We start from the raw sequence: 6,779 nt of genomic DNA, 5'->3' as shown, positions 1-6,779 counted from the left end.
AGCGACTGCAGTTGTTACAAATCATTTTACTTGCAACAAACCTTAGTTGTTTGGTTGAGTGAGGCACAGCATAAAAGATATATACCTGGGACGTCTTCTGCCAGAGAACAGAAAACCAATCAAAGACTATTAGGATCCTGTGAAAATAATAGAGGTATCAACACTGGACAATTTGACCATCAAAAAGAATAATGACTGAAGTGAATTAAAAACACAACAGATACATAAACTTTTGTGAGTTCATAATGATGCTCCTTGGGAAAAAAAAAAAAAAACTAGTTGGAGGTTGATAAGGTCCCAACTTGTTCTTTGAAAAAATTTAAAGGGAAAGAAACATTTTTATGCCTTTTTTAACCCAGTTATATTTCAGGGTAACTAAATGGCTGAATGAAGAAGAGTTTTTCAATATGGAATAACTATAGCTAATAAATATAGAAGGAATGATGCAGTTAGAAAAACCAATGTTTTGTAATATCTAATGAAATAATAGATTCCAGCAAAGATCATAGCTTCCTGAACCATGAGGTCAAAGGTTGATGAGGAACTTTGCACTGGATGGATCAGGCCAGTGACACTTGAATCCACTGATTAATCTAAACATCACTAGAACTGGGTCAAGCAGATATTATATCCTTCCCAGTGTGATGCAATCAGAAGTATATAGCCCTCCACTTAAGATATAATCTTACCAAAGAAAATTGAACCTGAATCTGTTTAAACGTCTCTAACTACCAGTTTACAGGGAATACAAGGGGTAAATAAATATTTTAAATGACAACATGAAAACAGAATAAGTCAAATCTGGAATGTTGGAAATTCTGTGACAAATACCCACTTTTTAAAGTAAGTGAAAACGTGAAAGAAAAGAGAGAGAACTGATATGAATGTTAAAAGACTTAGAAATCATATCAGCCAAACGCAGCTGTTGGACCTTGTTCATATTTTGACTTCAATAAACTAGTTACAAAAACACAGTTTCTTTGACTATCAGGAAAAATTGAACATGGATAGAGTCATTAGACAGTATTAAGAAGTTCTTGATTTTAGTAAGTGCAGTTATGGTATTGTGGGTTTGTTTTAAAAAGTCCTTATCTGTTAGGATATATGTGAAATATTTTTACAGGTAAAATATTTCATAAGTAGAGTATGAAATTAAAGCAGGCCTTGCATGGCTTGCAGCCCAGCTTCCAGTTGTCGGGGCAACCACCTGCCCAGAAAAACATGAAAATTTCTGACACTACATTTTAGGCTACTTATGTCCCCAGATGCCTGATGGAAGCAAATAGAAGTTTTCTCAGGAGAAAGAGGACATTCTAGGTCTCAAATTATTTGCATAACCTGTCTTTCAAATGTGAAGTTAACCTAATAGGGTTCATAGAATAGCATATTCTACAGCTGAAGAAAACATATTCTTTTCAACCACATGGAACATTTACAGAAATCAAGTAAGAAGTGAAATCTTACTGTTGTCTTACCACAGTGCAGTTAAACTAAAACTCTGTCACTGTTTCCATTGTTTCCCCATCTATTTGCCATGAACTGATGGGACCAGATGCCATGATCTTTGTTTTTTGAATATTGAGTTTTAAGCCAACTTTTTCACTCTCCTCATTCACCTTCATCAAGAGGCTCTTTTTAGTTCCTCTTCACTTCTGCCATAAGGGTGGTTTCATCTGCATATCTGAGGTTATTGATGTTTTTCCCAGCAATCTTGATTCCAGCTTCATCCAGCCCTGTATTTTATATGATGTACTCTGCATAGAAGTTAAATAAGCATACAGTATATAACCTTGACGTACTCCTTTCCCAATTTTTTTTTTTTTTTGCTGTGTTCAATATCTGGCTTTACCAAATCCAGAGATAGGCAGTGCATTGCAAGTTAAACATCCCTGTTGGTCTGTGGGGCTAGCTGACAATTAGCCATGGACACTCATTCTAAGAAGTAAGTCATCTATGAAGTGCCCATCCTCCCCAGTCCCAGCACCATTCCCAAACACCTAGGGTTTAATTATTTAACAGGCAATTAAGTTTTTACATATTTGATGTGCTAGAAACTTTGTCAGTTCCTGAGGCAAAAGCATAAATATGGGAAAAGCACAACTTATCCATTTTTATTCATATATGGCAAAGTCTGCTTAAAGGACTTTAAAACTTAATCGAGAAGCCAGAACCCTATGCTAATCTTTTCACACATGAAAAGCAAAGGATAGTATTTTGGAGTCTTTGAGAAAGCATTCCAGTGCAAAGGATGGCTAGTACATGAAGAACCCTGAATGATTGGAAAGTGTTCCACTGACTAAACTGAGAATGAGCCCCAGAGTCCAGGACATCACAACTGCCTACACTGGCATCAGAAAATTGCAGATCATAAAGACCATCTGGGTTAGGTCATAGCAAAGTGAAATCAGTGAATTTACTTCTTGGGCATCTCATTTTTAAAGTAAACATTCACATTTGATATGTTTCTTCTATATTCCAAACTCTTAATATATGTGATCATAATGTTTTTCTCTTTGACCTTCCTTATCTTCTTCTTCTTATTATCTCCTTTGGTGACTCATCCAATTTCATGGTAACTTTCAACTACTACTTAGTAGAAATGGATAGAAAGAACAAAGTAGATAGAATTCAGAGTTGTTTTCAAGGAAACTTCAAGAGAAACTCTAGATATACTAAAAGATTTAGGCAAGTTAGTTGCATAATAATCAATATTAAAATACTGATATTGTCTTATGTTTCTGTTGTTAGTCATTCAGTCATGTCCCATTCTTTGCAATCCCGTGGACTGTAGCCTGCCAGGCTCCTCCATCCATGAGATTCTCCAGGCAAGAATGGTGGAGTGGGTTGCCATTTCCTTCTCCTCCTTTCCCAATTTTAACCAGTCTCTTGTTCCATGTCTTGTTTTAACTGTTGCTTCTTGACCTGCATACAGGTTTCTCAGGAGGCAGTTAAGGTAGTCTAGCATTCCATTGCTTTAAGAATTTTCCAGTTTGTTGTGGTCCACACAAAGGCTTTAGCGTAGTCAATGAAGCAGAAGTAGATGTTTTTCTGGAATTCTCTTGCTTTTTTAGTGATCCAGTGGATGCTGGCAATTTGTTCTCTGGTTCCTCTGCCTTTTCTAAATCCAGCTTGAACACTTGGAAGTTCTCGGTTCACATACTGTTGAATCCTAGCTTGGAGAATTTTGAGTATTACTTTGCTAGCATGTGAAATGAGTGCAGTTGTGTGGTAGTTTGAACATTCTTTGGCATTGTCTTTCTTTGGGATTTATGAAAACTGACCTTTTCTAGTCCTGTGGCCACTACTGAGTTTTCTAAATTTGCTGGCATAGGAGATCAAGCCAGTCAATCCTAAAGGAAATCAATCCTGAATATTCACTGGAAGGACTGATGCTGAAGCTTAATCTCCAATATTTTGGCCACCTGATGTGAAGAGCCGACTCATTAGAAAAGATCCTGATGTTAGGAAAGATTGAAGGTGGGAGGAGGAGGGCACAAGAGAGGACGAGATGGTTGGATGGCATCACCGATTCAAGGGACATGAATTTGAGCAAGCTCCAGGAGATAGTGAAGGACAGGGAAGCCTGGCGTGCTGCAGTCCATAAAGTTGCAAAGAGTCGGACAAGACTGAGCGACTGAACAACAACCACATAACTAGTAATTCCCCTGGACTGAATAATGCCGGTGAATGTCTTCATGCCCTCAGAATAGGGACTTCTTTAAACAGGGTACAAAATACATAGATATAAAGGGAAAGATTGATGAAAAATTGACATGAGAAATTTAAAAAACATTTTCATTACGTAAGTCAATGATTAGCACACTTTTTTCTGTGAAGGGCCAGTTACTCTGGCGATACTGTCTTTTCCCAACTACTTACCTCTGCCTTTGCAGCATGAAAGCAAACAAAGGGACAGTATTTTAATGATGTATAATAAGTGAAACTTTATATACAAAAATAGAGAGTGGGACAGAATTAACGTGTGGACCATACTTTGTGCCTTCTTGATATAGGTCATCAAAAAAGATACGCCTTACCATGAGAGAAAATATTTGCAATACATATAACTGACAAAGGAGTTTTATCCATGATGAATTGGCAAATCAGTATGAAAAAGGTCAACAGCCTAGCTCAGAGAATTGGCAGGAGGCTAGAACAGGTACTTTTCTAAAGAGGAAATACAAGTGTCCAGCAAAGAGATGTTAATATGTTATGCTTTGTTAGTTATCAGGGATATGCAGATTAAACCACAATACATGAATGTGTTAATCAGTCACTCATATCCAGCTCTTTGTGACCCCATGGACTGTAGCCCACCAGGCTCCTCTGTCCATGGAGTTAGTTCTCCAGGAAAGAATACTGGAGTGGGTTACCATTCCCTCCTCCAGGGGATCTTCTCGACCCAGCCCAGTTCACTTAAAGACGGAGAAGACTAAGCATTTATGTGCCTGTGGGTTAGCAGGGGCTTCATGCCCTATGTTGATGACACGCGTGCTCTGACGGAGCCATTCTCCCAGGTATGAACCAGAGGACATGTGTAGTGAAGTTCCTCAAACTCGTAATGTTCATAATTATCTCCAGCTAGAGACAGCAGAAGTGTCCTTTAACAGTAGAATGGTTGAAACTGGTTAGTTCACAAAGTAGAATAATTCATAAACTGAAATATTAGATGACAATGAAAAGAAGTATGCAATTACATTCCATACAACTTTGAGTAACAGAAACCAGTCACAAAATAATGTACATTACGTGATTCTACTTATATAAAATTCTATAATAAGAAAAGTGAAATAATGTAATATTAATGCATTATATATAATATAATAAAAATTTAATATAGTTATAAGGATGCTTAATTGAAGGGTAAAAGTGAAAAGACAAGTAAAGAGATGATTTTCATGAAAATTAGGATGGAAAAGTCTCTTTTACCAACTTCAACTTTCAAGGAGGATGTAGTTAGTTGAGCCAGGCCAGTGATTCCACTGTAATAAGAAAGGTAAAACTGGAAAAGTTTCAAAGCTCCTGTTTTTAAAAGCATCAGAAAATGGAAGCAATTTTGGAACAGGAGGTAATTAATCTTATCTCTGTATCTCCTACAGCTCTCGGTGCCCTGCCTTTCACATGGCTAGTTCACTGAATATTGAATGAATGAAAACAGTGAGAGGGAAAAGGCACACACCTGGAGTGGAAGATGGAGAAAAATGTTTGCTGCTTCCCATAGTCAAAATTTTTCCAAATTTTCCTGGCATATTGAGTGCAGCGCTTTCACAGCATCATCTTTCAGGATTTGAAATAGCTGGAATTCCATCACCTCCACTAGCTTTGTGCATAGTGATGCTTTCTAAGGCCCACTTGACTTCATATTCCAGGATATCTGGCTCTAGGTCAGCGATCACATCATCATGATTATCTTGGTCGTGAAGCTCTTTTTTGTATAGTTCTTCTGTGTATTCTTGCCACCTCTTCTTAATATCTTCTGGTTCTGTTAGGTCCAGACTATTTCTGTCCTTTATTGAGCCCATCTTTGCATGAAATGTTCCCTTGGTATCTCTAATGTTCTTGAAGAGATCTCTAGTCCTTCCAATTCTGTTGTTTTCCTCTATTTCTTTGCATTGATTGCTGAGGAAGGCTTTCTTATCTCTTCTTGCTATTCTTTAGAACTCTGCATTGAGATGTTTATATCTTTCCTTTTCTCCTTCGCTTTTCCCTTCTCTTCTTTTCACAGCTATTTGTAAGGCCTCCTCAGACAGCCATGTTGCTTTTTTTGCATTTCTTTTCCATGGGGATGGTCTTGATCCCTGTCTCCTGTAAAAATCCTGTTGATGAAAGTGAAAGTGGAGAGTGAAAAAGTTGGCTTAAAGCTCAACATTCAGAAAATGAAGATCATGGCATCCGGTCCCATCACTTCATGGGAAATAGATGGGGAAACAGTGGAAACAGTGTCAGACTTGATTTTGGGGGGCTCCAAAATCACTGCAGATGGTGACTGCAGCCATGCAATTAAAAGACGCTTACTCCTTGGAAGAAAAGTTATGACCAACCTAGATAGCATATTCAAAAGCAGAGACATTACTTTGCCGACTAAGGTCCATCTAGTCAAGGCTATGGTTTTTCCAGTGGTCATGTATGGATGTGAGAGTTGGACTGTGAAGAAAGCTGAGTGCCGAAGAATTGATGCTTTTGAACTGTGGTGTTGGAAAAGACTCTTGAGAGTCCCTTGGACTGCAAGGAGATGCAACCAGTCCATTCTGAAGGAGATCAGTCCTGGGTGTTCTTTGGAAGGAATGATGCTACAGCTGAAGCTCCAGTACTTTGGCCACCTCATGCAAAGAGTTGACTCATTGGAAAAGACTCTGATGCTGGGAGGGATTGGGGGCAGGAGGAGAAGGGGACGACAGAGGATGAGATGGCTGGATGGCATCACTGACTCGATGGACGTGAGTCTGAGTGAACTCCCGGAGTTGGTGATGGACAGGGAGGCCTGGTGTGCTGCTATTCATGGGGTCGTAAAGCGTGGACATGACTGAGCGACTGAACTGAACTGATAGTCAAAATTTCAGGAGAAAGGACTATATTATCTAGTTACCCAAGGGAGAAAGACTTGTCACATTGTATCCTTCATAGCACCCTATGATACTATGCCATGAGAATTTGATCTTCTTGCTTAAGTCATTTCTCAAATATGCGTGAACATGATATGTGGTATGCATTTTAAGGCACACCCATTATTTATAATGTTGTGGGGAATTAAAGTTTTCTGTCTTCTAGTCTTACCTATA

The sequence above is a fragment of the Oryx dammah genome, unplaced genomic scaffold (assembly GCF_014754425.2).
Source record: "Oryx dammah isolate SB20612 unplaced genomic scaffold, SCBI_Odam_1.1 HiC_scaffold_11150, whole genome shotgun sequence".
In the NCBI taxonomy this organism is placed as follows: domain Eukaryota; kingdom Metazoa; phylum Chordata; class Mammalia; order Artiodactyla; family Bovidae; genus Oryx; species Oryx dammah.
Note: the sequence above shows the minus strand (reverse complement) of the source record.